Below are 17,883 nucleotides of genomic sequence, written 5' to 3'. Positions count from 1 at the left end.
AAACCAATTAAATGGCCTGTTGGTTGGTCCGTTGGGTCGATCTGATTTCACACTGATTGTCTCATAGCAATTGTTTGGTGCGGATCAGAGCGTGATTGTCGTAATGACATAACTTATAAAAAAACTTGTAACAAGTTGAAATGGTTAAGTTTCATTTATGTTAAAATAACTAACATGTATGGTGATTTGCCATAATTTTTTAGTGTATGGTGAGCTGTTTCAAATCAAAAGGCAGGGTTGTTTTAAGTCATTGTTGGGTAAAATAAACATTTTCCGGGATAAATTAACCCAGTGACTGGGTTTATGCTTTTTGAACCAATGCTGGGTTTAAAAAAAATAACCAAGTATTTTTATAGTGTATTTGTTAGAAATACAACCTGTTCGTTAAACTAACAAGTTTAAAAATGAACAATAGTATTAGCATTTCAGAACTGCTTAAAATAGGATTTAGCTTGCTTCGTAATGAACTGAAAAAAAAAACTAGCCAAAACACAGTTTACATGCGAACTCAACTAACCCGACTTCTCTAACTGTCAGGAAACAAATGAGTGCCGGCTGTTTGTCAGTCCATGCCTCAACCAATCACACTGATGTGGTGTTGACGTGGACACCAAATCAAAACTAATAATATATTGACAGATGCATGAGTATTCTGGACCACAAACCCATTACCCTATATAAATACAACACCTAAATACACCTCACATCCAACAAAACAGACTCTCCTAGACAATACTTCTTGTACCTCCCTCGTGAAAAGATCAGTTCCTCAGAACTAAACTGATGGGCATATCTTTAGGACGGTTTCACATTTGGTGCGATTGCCTGGTCCGAACCAGAGTTCGATTGCTTCCCCCTCACCATGCCCACCATGGACTGTGTTCACATATTATTTTTGCATCCGAACCGCGGTACGCTTGCATCATCAAGCTGCAGCCGGCGCGTTCTCATGTTGCTTGGCAACCGCTGTAAACGAGAAGACGACAAGCGAGATTGACGAACTCCAAGCAGAGAGATGATTTCTGAATGCCTCCGCAAAAATTGACGTCGGCGGACAGACCGTTGTCATCGAAACGACTTTAGTATGTTTGGGCCAGATAGACGCAAATGCGTTTCTGTATTATTTATTTGAAAACAAAACCAAAGGTTTAAAAAAATAAGAACAAAAGTCTAGCAAGCATTCTATGCATTTTGTTGTCAAGGTATGTGCACGCACACAAACGTCTGTTTTGGTGGGACATTCCATATAATACGTAATTAACAGTGGTTCACTTCCGCGATTTGGTACGATTACGCTCTCATTAGCAGCGAACCGATCTGGAGTTCACATGAACCGGACCCCAGACCACCCTTTTCAAGCGGACTCGAGTACGTTTCGCGGGTGCGCACCCGAGTTCGGAAGACAGCGTTCACATCATCCAAATGTACCGAACTCTGATGTCAATCGAACCCGGGTGCGCACCAAAAGTGCTAATGTGAAAACGCCCTTAAAGCCTCTTGGATGAAATCCAGACCGTAATATAGTAATTAACAGTACGGGGTCATAGTATTTAGGGACAATAAAGATGCTCCTGGCCTGGGATGGATAGGAATATTTACAACCCCATGGCAATGCCACCAAACTCTGCAGTAAAATATGACGTGGGGTTTTTAATGATCGTTAGAACTTAAACAAAGGCCATCATGATATACAGTGAAATTCAAGACAATCTATGAACTTGTTTTTAAAACCGCAATGCTTAAAGGTGCAGTGTGTAATTTTGAGAAGGATCTCTTGACAGAAATGCAATATCATATACATAACTATTATTAGTGGTGTATAAAGACCCTACATAATGAACTGTTATGCATTTATTACCATTTAATGAGGAGTTTTTATCTACATACACCGCGGGAGTCGCCATTTTGTGCCGCCATGTTTCTACAGTAGCCCTGAACGGACAAACTGCTCTACAGAGCGTGTTTTGTCACTGCTGTATTTTGTCTGTAAATAACATGTTTGTCCTGTGTGGGCTACTGTAGCTTCCTTATGCTTTTCAGTGGACTGAGCTGTAGGTTGCAATTCACAATCTCACTGCTAGATGCCGCTTATATCTACACACTGCACCTTTAAATACGTGTCCAAACGCACAGCAACGTGACCTGGGTGCATAACCTCGAGAGAGGTGATAGCCTAAAATCTCTACAGAAATCTTGACAAATTTCTACTGGTTAATTATATCTACCGGCTTATTGCAACCCCTAAAAAAATCATAGTAAATCAGTGCTGTGTGCATAAAACGTATTAATGTTTGTTTTTGTCCATTGAAAAAGAACTCCGTGGACAGTAATTGCAGCGACATTCCGCCTAAACTGATCTGATGGTGAGTGACTTGAATGGGGGAAGAAAGGTTGCGTTCTTCCAGAATCCATGCAATCATCACTGTTTGGGATTGTGGCTTTTGTGGCCTTATGGCCTTTGTGCAAGAAACCCAGAAATAACCTTGAGACAACCAGCAGCTCTGTGTATTTTATTGAACTGATATGTTGGAGCAATGGGAGCAGCAAATGTATATTTAATCATTTGCTTTAATTGAGAATAATTTTATATTGTACCCTTGCTGTAAGTGTAAAATATACACTTCAATAAATTAGTTCATTACCAAAAATACAAAAAACACGAGGGGGAACATTATGATCTCTCTGATGAAGCCAATACGGAAGTGACTTAAACTGCAATTGATCGACCGGCAGCTTAAGGCTGGCTCCAAAAGGGAGTCAATTCCAATAGACTCCCATGTCAAAAATGCCCAACTTTACAGTAGAAAATAATGTGTTTACAGCCTGGTACAAAAGGTGTTTTTGGTCTATATAGCTAATTTTGCCCTTCATGGCACTGTGAGGGGGGTGAATTTTTTTGTAACTCATCCGTTTAAATTATATTAAGCCTTAAAGTTCTGCATAATTAAGGGCGTGGCCGCTTGAGTGACGGTTGAACAGCCACTGCTGTCCCTAGAATCGAGCTAGAATCGGGCGTGTTTCCCGCAACCAGTCACCTCAGCTTTACCCATGTCCTGCCTCTTTACCCATTTTTGGTTTTCTGCGAGTAATTCGCGGTGACACACAGGCCAACGATCTTCACAAACAAATGGGTGACGTCACAGACACTACATCCATATTTTTTAACTGTCTATGAGAAAACCCCAAATCAATAGCAAAGTGTGCAAATTGATTAATTTTTGCCAAATCTTTTAACTGAAACAATTGTTTAATCAATGGAAAAAAATTAATTGTATTCTTGAAACACTTGTGCCATCTTTTTTGACCTGAAACCACCTACTTTTATACTCTAAAGTAGGTTAAAAAAAACACAGTAGTTTTCATATATGAAAACAAGTAGGCGAAAAGTACCCAGATGACCTCCGGCAAGATCCTGAAGTGTTCACACAATGGACTCTACTATCTTATGAGTCCCCGGAATAGAAGTTATCCAATGAAGGAGAAAGAGGAGTTGTTTTATTTAAAAATGTCCAAAAGCGGTAAAGCAACTCTATTCATGGCAGATGTAGTACGTCTGAATTAATTCATACTACCCATATCCATACTATAACGTACCGTTTTAATGGTCGATGAGCAGATACTTCATTTTTTTATCATTTTTTGGGGGGTTACCGTTTCTACATAAAATCATAAGAGTGTAATACATTTTGGGAGCACTGTAAGAATTATGTACAAACAATATTCCATTTTAGTTAAACCTGACAACCATATTTATACCTTGCGGAAATGTATAAATTCATTAAAATGCAGTTTGATGCGCCTTGTTTCCTTTCTTTTTGTCATTTTAATCACCTCCCATTTTCTTTCGCTTTCCCCTCCTTTATTAAACTGACCACCAGTTGAGTTGAAAAATTGCCAAATTTATGGGAGGTTTTCATTGCTTGCTTTATTTCTGTTGGTGTGATTCCAGGACTTCCAGGGATGAGTTTGTGAAAGAATGAACACAGTGATGATTTGACTCTTTTCATTATACGAGGGCTTGTTGCCAGTCACTGTCTGGCCAATTTTAGATAGCATCTTAGTCAGAGAAGCGCTTAATGAACAGTTGTACTTCACAAATGACATTTTTTACTAATAAAAATTGAGTATTTCATATTAGCAATAAAAACCTACATGTACTTCATCCTAGACCATATTTTCATAATAAAAAAATTAAGAGGTTAACTATTAAGCACAAACTCATCTCATGTGTTTGGAAATTGCTTGAATTTTGATTAATAAAAGAAGTGTGTCATCCTAAACTATATTTAATCAACTATATACTGCCAAGCTTTGTTGTTGTTTGCGGTTTCTTGTGTTCTTTGTTACCATTTCAATTTGAAGCTGCTTTGGTATGATTTTCAACACCATTTTTCATCTTTTTGAAGGCAAATAAAAATAGTATGTTGTCCCTTTATATTTATAATTCCTAATTGGAAAAATATTGCCTGTTAACTTATAAAATTAAACATCAAACAGCACATAAAAATATCATTGTAATATAAATATCAATATCATTGAGAGCTGCTGGAATTGTTGGGAAAGGTATTAGTTATACTACAATGAAAAGTGGCTAATATGTAAACCATAGACGACAAAAAATATGGACATACTGTCCCTGACATTACCCATAGGTTTGTGAAGAGCTTTTTTGAAACCAATAGTTACCAGAGCCTGCCGTCGCCATCTTGGCAGTGCGTCACCGCGCATCACTCGCGGATAACTGAAAATGGGTAAAGAGGCGGGTCATGGGTAAAGCTGAGGGTTGCTGAAACCAAGCCCATCTACAGTAGCTCGACTCTAGTGATAGCAGCGGCAGTTCACCTGTCAATTAAGTGGCCATACCATTAATTATGCAGAACTTTTAGGCTTAAAGGATTAGTCTATTTTATAAAAAATAAATCCAGATAATTTACTCACCACCATGTCATCCAAAATGTTGATATCTTTCTTTGTTCAGTCGAGCAGAAATTGTTTTGAGGAAAACATTCCAGGATTTTTCTCATTTTAACTCTTTCCCCGCCAGCATTTTTAAAAAAAACTGCCAGGCAGCGCCAGCGGTTTTCATGATTTTCACAAAAGTTTAATGCCTTCCAGAAAATGTTCTTCTTTAAATATATAAACAAACAATATATCAGATGAAAGAACAGACCCTCTGCTTTCAAACAAAAATAAAGTTTCATCCTACTGTCACAGGTCGGAGCGGACCCGAGATAGCTAAAAGGGTCACGCCCCTTCCTTGTTTCCACCTCAAGGAGGTTCCCAAGACCACCCCAATGACCAGACAGACAAGTATTCTACAATTAAAGTACAACTTTATTAAATATTTAAAAGATAAAGGGAAAGGGTAATTTAAAACAGTCTCTTCTTCTTGGCTCCAGGACAACTTCAAGTTAGAGCGGGGGCTAGGACTCCTTTCCAGAGGGGTTTCTACAATCCGTGGCGCCCTCCGCTTCTCCTGGAGGCAGAACAGGAAAAACAATTTAGTGCTTTGGTTGATACTCTGTCCACTACCTGCCACTGGTGATTGTCTGAGGTATTTGTCCCTTCTCTCGCCCCTTAGGGTCACTGGCGAACTCCTCTGGCCACCTCCCGGCCATTGAAAAGGAAGTGATGGGAAGGAGAGGAACAGGTCCACAATGGCCCCCAGGAATGATACTCTCGCCGGCCGGGACTGAAAGCAGAGATGGATTATGCAACACGGGTAAGGAATTCACACGAAGGTAAGTACTTTACCAGCTGAGACTTGGCGTTCCTCTTCGGGGCGCGTCAGAAGCAAAGGTAAGTTACACCGTAAGGTGAAGTATCACACAACAGCAGGCAAGTTCAGACTGGGACTTTATGCTCCTCTTCGGGTCGTACTGGAGGCAGAGGTAGGTTATACCACACAGGTAAAGTATTCGCACCACAGTACGTGAATTCAGACTGGGACTTTATGTTCCTCTTCGGGTCGTGCTAGGAGCAGAGGTAAGTTACACCACACAGGTAAAGTATTCCCACGGTAAGCAAGTTCAGACTGGGGCTTTATGTTCCTCTTCGGGTCGGGCTAGAAGCAAAGGTAAGTTACACCACACAGGTAAGGTATTCACACAGAGGTAAGTGGTTTCATAAACTGTGGCTTTGCGTTCCTCTTCAGGGCGTGCTAGAAACAGAGGTAAGTTACACCACACAGGCAAGGTATTCACACAGAGGTAAGTGGTTTCATAAACTGGGGCTTTGCGTTCCTCTTCAGGGCGTGCTAGAAACAGAGGTAAGTTACACCACACAGGTAAGGTATTCACACCGAGGTAAGTGGTTTCATAAACTGGGGCTTTGCGTTCCTCTTCAGGGCGTGCTAGAAACAGAGGTAAGTTACACCACACAGGTAAGGTATTCAATGGTCGTCTCACCCAACACTTCTCCCGGGGGGGAATGGACTTTCGGGGCGCCTGCTGCACACAGGGGACGTCTGGTAGGTGCGTACGGGGCCTGAACGCTTCCCTAGTTCCCCCCTCCTCTCTGGTACTGGGGGTGTTGAACTGGGGCGGACTCTTGGAGAGGCTCCGTACGAAGATGGAGGATGTGCATGCAACTGCCCTCGAAAATACCGTAGGGCCACACAATAGTAGCCTGGCTCCGCCCTCCTACGTGCTTCCGCTTATTTTTCATTTCGCTTCAGCAGTACGTCTGGGATGGCTCTATAGAGTTTCGTTTTCTCCTGCAAAAATGCGATGACGTTGAGGTCGTGCGTCAGTTTGAGTTGTAGTTCAGTAATGCAGCGGAGAAAGACGTGAGAAAAGCTATTCGGTCCGTTGTTGCAAAACTGCCGAATATACAGAAGTTAAAGCCGGAGCAAGAACCAGGTTTGCTAACTTTTGTTTGTCTGATTATTCTGACTTGTTGTTTCCGGACGGTTTCGGTGCATGATATACGTCACGACCACATGTTAGCGATTGGCTTTGGCAGATCCTGAGTGACTCTGGGCAGATCCAATAGTTTTAAACTTCAACAGAGGACCCTCCTTAACAGAAGTAACGCTTTGCAATGGAGCGTGGCCAGACTCTCTGTACAAATGAAATGAATGTACGAGAGTCTGGTTATACCAGGCTAACACAATAGATGCCAATCGCTTTTACTCACACGGTTACGCAGGTATGATTTCCCACTGCCCTCACTCGGGATCGGCACGGGCTGGCGCTGACACACCGGAGATCCTACTTTTCTGGTTGTCTTCTCTTGCGCTGGTCTGGCCACAACGCGCTGGTAACTTCCCACGGTTCCACTGGACTGAGGGCGACTCCTGTTTCTAAAAGCACAGCACCACACTATAAGCTTTAGTGCACACACCCACAAAGTAAAGTTCAAGACTCACCCACAGCAGTTCTCACACATTTCACGTGACAAGGGAGTTTAACCAACTCAGCCCAGGTCTCTCGGGTGACTCGTTGGGCACTTTTTCCAGCACAAGGGGAAAAGGATCGTAGAATTTGTCGTTGGATCTCCCAACTGTTCCAAATACACCTCACTCGGCTCGCCCACGCTTCTCTCATCCAGTGGGGCCGAACCCTCGATCGATAAACTCACAACATAAGTTTAGAAAAACACAGACCGGCTTCAATAATGCTCTGTATGACAATGTTTGGGGTACTCACATATGGTAGGGTTTGTCCACAGGGGGTGTTCTCCTGCTTACACTTCAATACTAGCTCCCGGCTCGCCTACGCTTTTCTCCCCCGTAGGGCTGTCACTGCTTAGCACGCTCACACACACTTCAAGTAATTCTTCTTTCGTAACACTTGTGAAGATTTCTACTGTTACTCACATGTTCATACATCCGCAATACACCGTTGTTCTTCCACTGTTACTCGATCCCGTCACATAGATTTAGTAAGTTTTCTTTCAACCAGTCACCTCCAATCTCTATTCCGTCTAGCTTTACCGTCAACAAGCTCCCGTTCTCTTCCCCAAGGGATCGGTTTCCAGCACGTACACGGATCTGCACAGCAGCGATCAAACACACCAAAAAGCACCCCGTTTGAGTTTTCAAAGGCCTTGTTATACTCTGCTTCTTCCCTTCAACGACCTATCAGCGATCGCTTCACTTATTGCCCACACCTGTGCGAAATACGGCTTGATTTGCCTTCGGGGAAACCCCGGAAATTCCGGTGTTCGGAGTTAGTCTTCCGGGCGGAACCCATCTTCCCTACTTTTGGTTCCGCCCTTACAGACCGTCACCCAGTGACACTACCTTCATTAGTTCTCTTGTAATCACCTCTCAAACATGGGTAGGTTTCTTCAAAAACACCCAATTTTGAGCAAAAAGCTGAGATAATTCCATTTTTGCGAAGGACTCTTGATAGAGATCAGATGCAGAGCGATCTTTAAATCATACACAGAGTTCTTTCTCTTTCATGTGAGGTGCTACTTCCGGGTTGTATAAGTTGCGGAAGTGCGCCACCTGGTGGATAATAGCGGTATTGCGGAAAGACGGAAAATCTCGTCATTGGCGGGGAAGCGTTTTCTCTTAATTGACGAGATATCTCGTCAATGGCGGTGAAAGAGTTAACGGACTTTAATGGACTCCAGCACTTAACAATGCCAAACGAGGCAAAAGGGTCTTATCTAGCTAAACGATTGTCATTTTTTGCAAGAAAAATAAAAAATATGCACAACTTCTCGCCTTCCTCCGGTCCGGTGACGCGACAGCGTGACCTTACGTAATGCATCATGTCAAGAGGTCATGAATGACGTATGCAAAACTACACCCCAGTGTTTAAAAGTGTGGAGAAAGAGGACCGTTCCAACGTTGTTGTATGTGGAATGATAATAATTAATGTCTTTGTGTCAGTTTATTGTTCAAAATGGCCCGCAAATGTAACACGTGACCTTTCGGCATCATTACCCAATTACGTGAGGCCGCACTGGCGCATCACACGACCGGAGGAAGACGAGAAGTTGTGCTTTAAAAGTGCATTTTTTTTTCTTGCCAAAAATGACAATCGTTTCGCTAGATAAGACCCTTATGCCTCATTTGGGATTGTTTAGAGTCCTTCGAAACTGCAATTTTAAACTGCATTAAAACTGTTAAGTATTGGGGTCCATTAAAGTCCATTAAAATGAGAAAAATCCTGGATTGTTTTCCTCAAAAAAAAACATAGTAATTTCTTCTCTACTGAACAAAGAAAGACATCAACATTTTGGATGACATGGTGGTGAGTAAATTATCTGGATTTTTTTTTTTTAAAGAAAATGTACTAATCCTTTAATGTAATTTAAATGTTACAAAAACAAATTCACCCCCTTACAGTTGTCATGAAGGGCAAAATTAGCTATACAGAAAAGACCACTTAGTACCAGACTGTAAACATTACTTTTTGCTCAGAAGTTGATCATTTTACCATGGGGCTCTATGAGAATTGACTCCCTTTTGGAGCTATTTGATGAATTGCATCTTAAGTCACTTCCGCATTGGCTTCATCAGAGAGATCGGAAGGTTGCCCCTCGATTTAAATCGGTAATATTTATACAGAATACAAAACCTATCCTTCTGCAGTGCAAATAGATCAATTAAAGGTATTTTGAGCTAACAAGGTGAAATTGGACTTGCCACGTGAGTCATTTGATTTGTTAGTTGGACATATTTACTGTACAGGGTGAGTTGTGACCTTTGTCCCAAAGTAAACAGACACAAGAGTAACAAAAAGGTGTCAGGAGTGTGAAGAGCCCACCTCACTGAACAAGCCGTTAAGTGAGATTTTAACAGGGGATTTGCCAAGATTTAGATCTTTTGCCATTCTATAATAAACAATGACATGGGTATACTGAAAATATTTACTTAATTCTGCAAAGTGACTTATGGCAACACTGGCTACTAAACAGAATGTCATGAGTGTTATGGCGTCAGGTACCATGGACTGTATAAATACTCTCTGTACACTTGTTTATAGGAAAACCCCATCTGGCTTTGGCTAACTGAGGCAGACATGCTTGTGACCCCAGGTTCTCAAATGGAAAATATAACACAAGTGTTTGCTAAGCTGAGCGAACTACAGCAGTCAACCTTCAAGTGACAAAGTATGTTGTAAAGACCACGGGCTCGGCATTTCAGATGGCTCTAATACCTAATAAACAGAAAAAAGATTGCAGAACAATCTACATTAAAAACTTCTAAACATATATAAGCTATAGATATAATATATAATAATACTCATAAAAACATTATTCTGTTTTAGTGTTGGCTATATAATATCCCTCCATAGCTATTTGTATGGTCAGACAGTATAGTTATACCCATGCTGCATAATACAGTGTAAATTTATGTCTCGAACAACCAACAGAGGTATCCGCTCCTGGATTTTAACTTAACTTTGTGATGTTCAACACAGGATTATGGAGGATATTAACTGCCGAATGTTCTACACATCAGAGCAAGCTTTTTGTGATTTTACCTTTTTATGACCAATGTGGTTTAGTCTACACAGCCCTTAAAAGCAGAGGATGAGTGGTGATGCATACATTCGACCAGAGTGACTTATGAGACATTAGCTATGTAAACCCCTGTTTAAATTTAAGAGATTAACTATCTAAAAAAAGGAATATTATACTTTCATAAAAGAAATCTGATAATTTACTCACCCCCAAGTCATCCGGGAGTACGTTTCCCAAAAGCATCGTTAGCCAGCTAGGGTCGCAAGTTCCATTGTATCAGCATAAACTCTAAGAAAGGATGTGTTAATTTTAACACAGTTTTGTTTTAATTATTTAACACATTGTGTGTTATTTTAACACATTCTAATAAATAAATAAAAGGGACAACACATGTGTTAAAGACAACACATTAGATGACATTCATTTTAAGAGTGTAGATCAACGATTCGGGTGTTTTTTGAAACTATTGTTCCAACGGACATTCGCAAACTGCATCTCAAAAGTACAAACTTGTGTGATTGTAACTACAACGGTTGTGCTGTGGTTAAAAGCATAGTTACTTGTTATTATGACATATAGACTGGCATTAATCATGCTTTTGAACAATTTGAATTGCAGTTTTCGGTGACAGCGTTGGGGCTTAAAAACGCAAAAAAGTTAAACCACCCTCCAGAGTGGAAATCTTAAAAATGATCTACCCTCGCGTTTCCGTCTAAAGGGTAAAAATGCAAAAGTCTGCTCACGGTGGCTCTCGTCACATACGTTTTTACATCACAGTCATGCGCCAGTTCAGGTAAATAACAACAAACATGTCGGATTATTTCCATACGTCAGACCTTCAAGCTACCATAGCAGCTCTAAAAAATATACAAGAGTCTTTCCAGCAGAACTACAAAATTCACAGCTAGTATTTCTGATCAGAGAAGGCGCATTAATTACCTCCATCAAATTGTTGATGCGCCAATTTGTCGGAGGCAAACCAGAGACCTGAGAGAACAAGGAAGAGGGTTAGACGCAGGCGCACACTTTGTGGTGTTGTGTGTCAGTGGTGCTTCACATTGCCACCTAGCCGCTTGGAGTGCATACTACATCAAAAATCACACACTTTTGCGTCACCATATGCACGCAGATTTCCCCCTCAAAACGCTTGTATAAATGCAGAATAAAAAGTGATAACGCAACGCCACTTTTGCGTTTTCTTTTCAGTTCGTTACCGTGTAAACGTAGCCTAAATCAATGAATTAGTACTCCACCTGCCACGTGACATCATCAACTATGTTGTTATACCAACACGGTTTAAACGACAAATGTGCGACAAAGTTACTATGTTTTTGGGAAACACATAAAAAATAAAAAACAAGTACTTTTAACCACAACTTCTCGTTTTGTACAAGCCTGGTGATGCACCAGCATGACCTGACATGATTACGTAATCATGTCGAAAGGTCACGCATGATGTATGCGAAACTACCGCTCCAGTGTTTACAAGTGTGGAGAAAGAGAACCGTGTTGTTGTATGTGTAATGATGCTAATAAATGTCTTTCCGTAAGTGTGCGTTTCACATTTGTAACGTGTGACCTTTCGACGTGACTACGTAATACGCAAGGTTGCGCTGGCGTGTCACACTGCTAGTGCAAGAGAAATTGTGGTGTATCAGTACTTCTTTTTGCGAAAATTATGGTTTTGCTGACCCCTATGCCTCGGTTGGGAGTCCTTTGAAGCTGCATTAAAACTGTAAACTGTTGAGGTCCACTAAAGTCCACTATATGGAGAAAAATCCTGAAATATTTTCATCAAAAAACTTAAATTTCTTCTCAACTGAACAAAGAAAGACATAAACATCCTGAATGACATAGGGGTGAGTAAAGATTGGTATTTTTGCAAGGAAAGTTTTTTGTATTTTGTTTGTATTTTGATTAATAAATGAAATGTGGCCAAACCCATGCTTTCAAAAAAAGACAGTTACAAGCAACAACAATTTTGTAGTCGCAATGAGTGAAATAGTTTACATTTCTCAGTTTAAGAATGTAGACTTTTCTTTAAACTGACCTTCTGTTATTTTAAAGTTGACTTCCATAGTAGGAAATAACAATACTGTGGAAGTTAATGGGTGCTGTAACCAGGATGGCAGTATTTTTGATGCATGCATTTTAAAAATGCATTTCAAATACAAAATAGTATTTTGTAATTTGTATTTGATAGGGTTACTGAAAATGCCTTCGTATCACTTTTTAAAATACTGTAAAATACTTAAGTCTACATGATGACATCATTGAAATGCGGCCTCTAATTGGTGCCTACTGAGAAGTTTGACCAGCCCCAGACCAGGTTGTGGTCAAGTGGCAGGCTGCCAGCTTTTCATCAATTTGTTGCATAATTTGCAAAAATAATTAACTGTTCATGTTAAGTTTTGGTGTTTGTTTTAGTGTAGGCTAAATAGTTTTATCTTGCTACTTCGTTTCTATAAATACATGTGCCATCAGTTGTCTTATGAATGAGTTGTTTGTCAGTGTTGCTAATGCAAAGTAGGCCCTTCGTTTACCGGTTGCATGTTTCAAATTTTTGCATGACTTAGAGTCAATGTTATGGTGTAGCCATAGATCAAATAGTCCAACAGATTGAAAGTTTGCGTATTTTCAAAATACAAAAATACATTAGTTTGTTTAGATACGTGTTGTGGCTGATGTATTTTGTAGTTTATTTTGATACACTTAAAATGAAGGTACTTGGTATTATATTTTAAAATACATGTTGATGTATCTTTGCCCAACCCTGCCGTCAACTGTGTGGTTACGATTCTTTACTAAATATATTTTGTGTTCAACAGAATAAAGCAACTTGATGATCCCTTAGCTTTCATTTTGTAAATAATATGGTACCCTGTCCGACTTAACCCAGTACATCCAATGCTGACTCTTAAAACACATTTGGTATAGGATTTATACAAGCCTCCAAGTACTGATCATTTCTGACGTCAGGCAGACGTTAGAGCATTCTTTAAGCAAATACATCCAACTAACACAGCTGAACCACTTTTGTTCTTCATGCTCCAAAATGTTTCTCTTTATTAAATATTCATCAACAATATTAGTCAAGATGAATGATTGAACCTGGACAATTTATGCAAACGTAAAATATTACAAAGAAAGACGTTCCAAGTTCCACTTATCCTTAAGTTCAACAAAAAAAATTAAACCACGAAAATTCCAGTGTGTTGAAAAAACATGACAATTGTCTGAGCACAATGCCAAGAGAGATTAAGATATTATATTATCAGTAGTATCTCATAGTTCAACAGATGTATTTCAGCAGTGAAGTAAACGATGAGTAGCACAAATCTTTTAGTCACTGCCCAAAACTCAATTAAAACTCCATCACACCAGAATCTTTGCAATATGCTTGTTTTCATGCCTCGCAGACAGATAACTTAACACGCCTGTCTTGATCTAGGTTTCTGTTTAAATATCTCTGTTACACTTTATAATAAGGGTCCATAAATCATAGTAAACTAAGACATACATGTATTTTTACTTAATATGAACTATAACAATGCGGAGTTGAGTCATGTAGGCTACTGAACAGAAACTAATGATGAGCCATTATTAACAATAAAATGTTTTTTTTGTTGTATTAATTAGTCTTGTTGTAGTTAATCATGACTCTTCATTGGTTTCTGTTTAGTAGCCTACATGCCTTAACTCAGCGTTAGTTCATTAAGAATTATGTAGGTATAAGTTCATCATGATTCATTATAAAGTGTTACCAATATCTCAATTTAACGTCTTAATCTTAAATTTTTACATTTTTAGACACAAATGTGATGGGTATTACAGTAGTCAGTGTAAACTTGCCATCAGGCAGAATAATATTTTACAAAAAGCTACAGAAAAGACAAGCCTCACTGCTAGGTGGCCATGTTTGCAACGCCTCTAGGCATTTCTCTTATATCTAATTATATCTCTAAAATCACATGCTAAAATTACAATTGTAAAACAGGCAGTTCTGGTCCTTCATTTTGATTAGTTGAAACACGTTCAAAGCCGTGATAAAATACCCTGGTAGCCTACGGTTCAGATCGCGTTACATCGTTTATGTATCATTTTTTGTTTTCCAACTATTGCACAACTAATGCCGATAGATAAATGTCAATAAACATTGCGGCGTTATCTCGTCAATTAAGAGAAAACGCTTCCCTGAGGAGTTTTTACGGCAATCCATATTTTCACTATTATCAACTAGGTGGCGCTCTTACACAACATATAACCCACTGAAGCATTCAATCAACAGTAAGAACTCTGTGTATGTTTTGATCATCGCTCTGAATCTGATCTCTAACAAAAGTCCTTTACAAAAATGTAATGATCTCAGCTTTTTGCTCAAAATTTGAGAGGTGATAAAAAGAGAACAAATGAAGAAAGGCTGAAACATTGTTGTTGTTTGAAAGCAGAGGGGCTGTTATTTAATTTAATATATTGTATGTTTATATATTTAAAGAAGAACATTTTCTGGAAGGTTTTAAACTTTTGTGAAAATCATAAAAAATGCTGGGGATGGCTGGCAACTTAAAAAAAAATGCTGCCGGGGAAAGAGCTTCCAAACATATTTGAACCACACTTCAACAGTTGTCCGATATAAATGTTAATGTATAAATTAGTTGAATGTTAATTTAAGAAAATAAACACCACAGTCTTTAAACATTTTTAACATGTCTTTCCTGCATCTGTGTTGCTTGGGAACTGTGCTCTGTTGCAGACAAACTTGATTGAGGAACTACTTTGTTAGGCAGAAGAGTAATATTTGTACGAATATTTTTTTTACTTATTTGCTGGGTTTTATTTTATGAAACCCTGCTATGCATATGAAGTAACAGTTTTATAAAAGCAATAAGCCCTGCAAAGCAGTGGTGTTACAGTGCATTTTATAACAGCTAAGGGGGTTCTCCGCTTCGTGTCATGCCTAACAACACCCCTTAGCTGTTATAAAATGCGCTGTAACCCAATGCTTCTTGAGGCTTATTGCTTTATTAAAATCACAATTAAACAACATACTTCTGACCAACAATTCCACCCGACATTAAAGGGCGATTTATAGTCGTGCACAGGCTATCCGTAGCCCGTGCATAGCTCTGCGTAGCCTGACGCGCACCTCACAAAATTTCTAACAGCACGTCAGCTCTACACGGACAGCAAGCGCTGTGATTGGTCAACCAGAACCCCTCCCGTCAGGTAAAAAAAACTGCGTCATACAGTAGGTATTTCCGTTTTGACGGTGAAAACAAAGATGAGCCAAGTTGAGGAGTGATTTAACTCAAACTGCAACAAAAGTCGCTGTTTATTTACTTCCATCATTGCTGGTCTTCTCAAATTATACACAACAAGTTGCTATTTCTTCTTCGTTTGTGGGTTAACTTGCCAAGCTTCTTCTTCTCTGACGGTCACGGTGCTACTGTGGTTACACGCGTGGATACTGCCTACCAGCGGTTTGCGCATGTGTTTGCACGTTGACGCGGAGGACGACGCAAAAGTATAAATGAAAACCGACGTGGAACCTACGCCGTCGCGGCTACGCCGTAGGACCTACGCACGACTATAAATCGCCCTTAACTATACCATAGCTTTTTTTAGCTCAAATAAAAAAAAAAACACCTTTTCTGAGGCCATTTCAGATACTGCGCATGTGCACAGGTTGTCAAGCGCCTCATGCGACTCTGTACAACCCCTCCCTCAGAGACTTCTAAGTCTTTAGCAAGTGATGATTGGTTCTTTTAACTGGAAGGTGGGACTTCAGTCACCAGAGCAAAATAGCACCAAAAATTCTCCCTCATTCGTACACTGTAAAATGTCCATAGAAATTACAGCTTTACTGGCAGCTGTTTGCCAATAACTTACTGTAGATTTAAATGTATGTTATTTACTGGCAACATTTTGCTCAAAGTTAAATGAACATTAAACATTAACAAGTCTTTTTCTTTATAAATAACAGCCTCATGCAACACATTTAAATCTACAGGAAGTTCCTGGCAAACATCTGCATAACTAGAATACTATTTTTAAAGTGTAGGGATGACAATGCTTAATCAAGTTATATCCAACATCTTTGGCTGCAGTCACTGTTTACTTTAAAGGTCCAGTTTGTGCAGTTTTTTAGCGTCATTTAGCGGTAAGACTGAATTGCAACGCACGGCTCGGTCCACAGATCATCCCTCCCTTTCGAAACGCATAGTAAAGCTATGGTAGCCGTGTATGTAGATAAAAACGGCTCATTCTACTGTAATAAAAACAATACAGTTTATTTTGTAAGATATTTATACACCACTGATATTATAGTTATATTGCATTTCTGTCAAGAGATCATTCTAAAAGTTACACAATGCACAACAACATCGTTGTGTTCCACAAAACAAAATATTCATGCAGCTTTGGAAGGACCCAAGGCTGAGTTTTCCCTTAGCACCACTAAATGGTTACATATGAATAATATTGACGGTTAATATTTTTATTAAGGTGCAATGGAAACTATAAAGCATAAATGTTACTATTTTTTATTTCACTCATATTCTCTGTAGGTCCTCACTTTAGTAAATCAAGGGTGGCCCAAGTGCTGTTTGTTTTATTTACTCTTAAAAAACTAAAGATTATGCTTGCAGAGGTCACGCCAGAAACCAAATCAAGCCTGATATGTTTGTCCTTGTGTACATTTCTTCCATTCAGTTTCTTCCATTCCTCCCCATGAATCTGGGTGGTGTGCGTTGTTCTTGTCACTGTAAATGCTTCTCTGCTCCTGACGTTGACACTGGGGATGACCTCCTGATCTTATGCTGCACACCGCATATGCACTTGTCAAAAAAAAAACAACCCCTGATTTATCTTCGTTGTGCGTGCAGATTTTTAACTTTATGAGAACTATAACTCTTTACATGTTCTCATAAAAATTGATGACAGTTCTGTGTTTTACTCGTCTGAAAGAACGATGTGCTGTTTGTTGTATGACCATGACCTGCGAACAGATCAAGTACACACAGATTTGTTCAAAAAAGGCTCGTTTTTGGCTACTTGCAGTATATCTTTTATATCTGCCATAAAACACTTTCTGGACTTTGAATCGAATAACATCTGATTTGTGTCTTTTGTAATATTTACGCACCAAATCCTAAACCCTTTCACATCTGTGTCTCAAAAACCTCCATTTTCAAGTGCTTACTTTTTGGGACAGACTGTATAATATCAGTGACCGGCTTGCTCTAAATAAAGATGTGTTTTGATTTCTACCATAAGGAGTCTAGCGGTCACACTTCAGTGCACTGATAGTACTTTGTCCCATGTTAACCTTCAGCGTTACGGTCTTCCTCTCTCGCTGGCGTCGAGCACCCACCAATCATTGTGGTAAACTACAGGTCTCCTTCCACCAGCATGAATAATGCTGTGTGTGTTTAACTTGTGAAACAGAAAGAAGCCTTG

The sequence above is a fragment of the Paramisgurnus dabryanus genome, chromosome 1 (assembly GCF_030506205.2).
Source record: "Paramisgurnus dabryanus chromosome 1, PD_genome_1.1, whole genome shotgun sequence".
NCBI lineage: Eukaryota > Metazoa > Chordata > Actinopteri > Cypriniformes > Cobitidae > Paramisgurnus > Paramisgurnus dabryanus.
Note: the sequence above shows the minus strand (reverse complement) of the source record.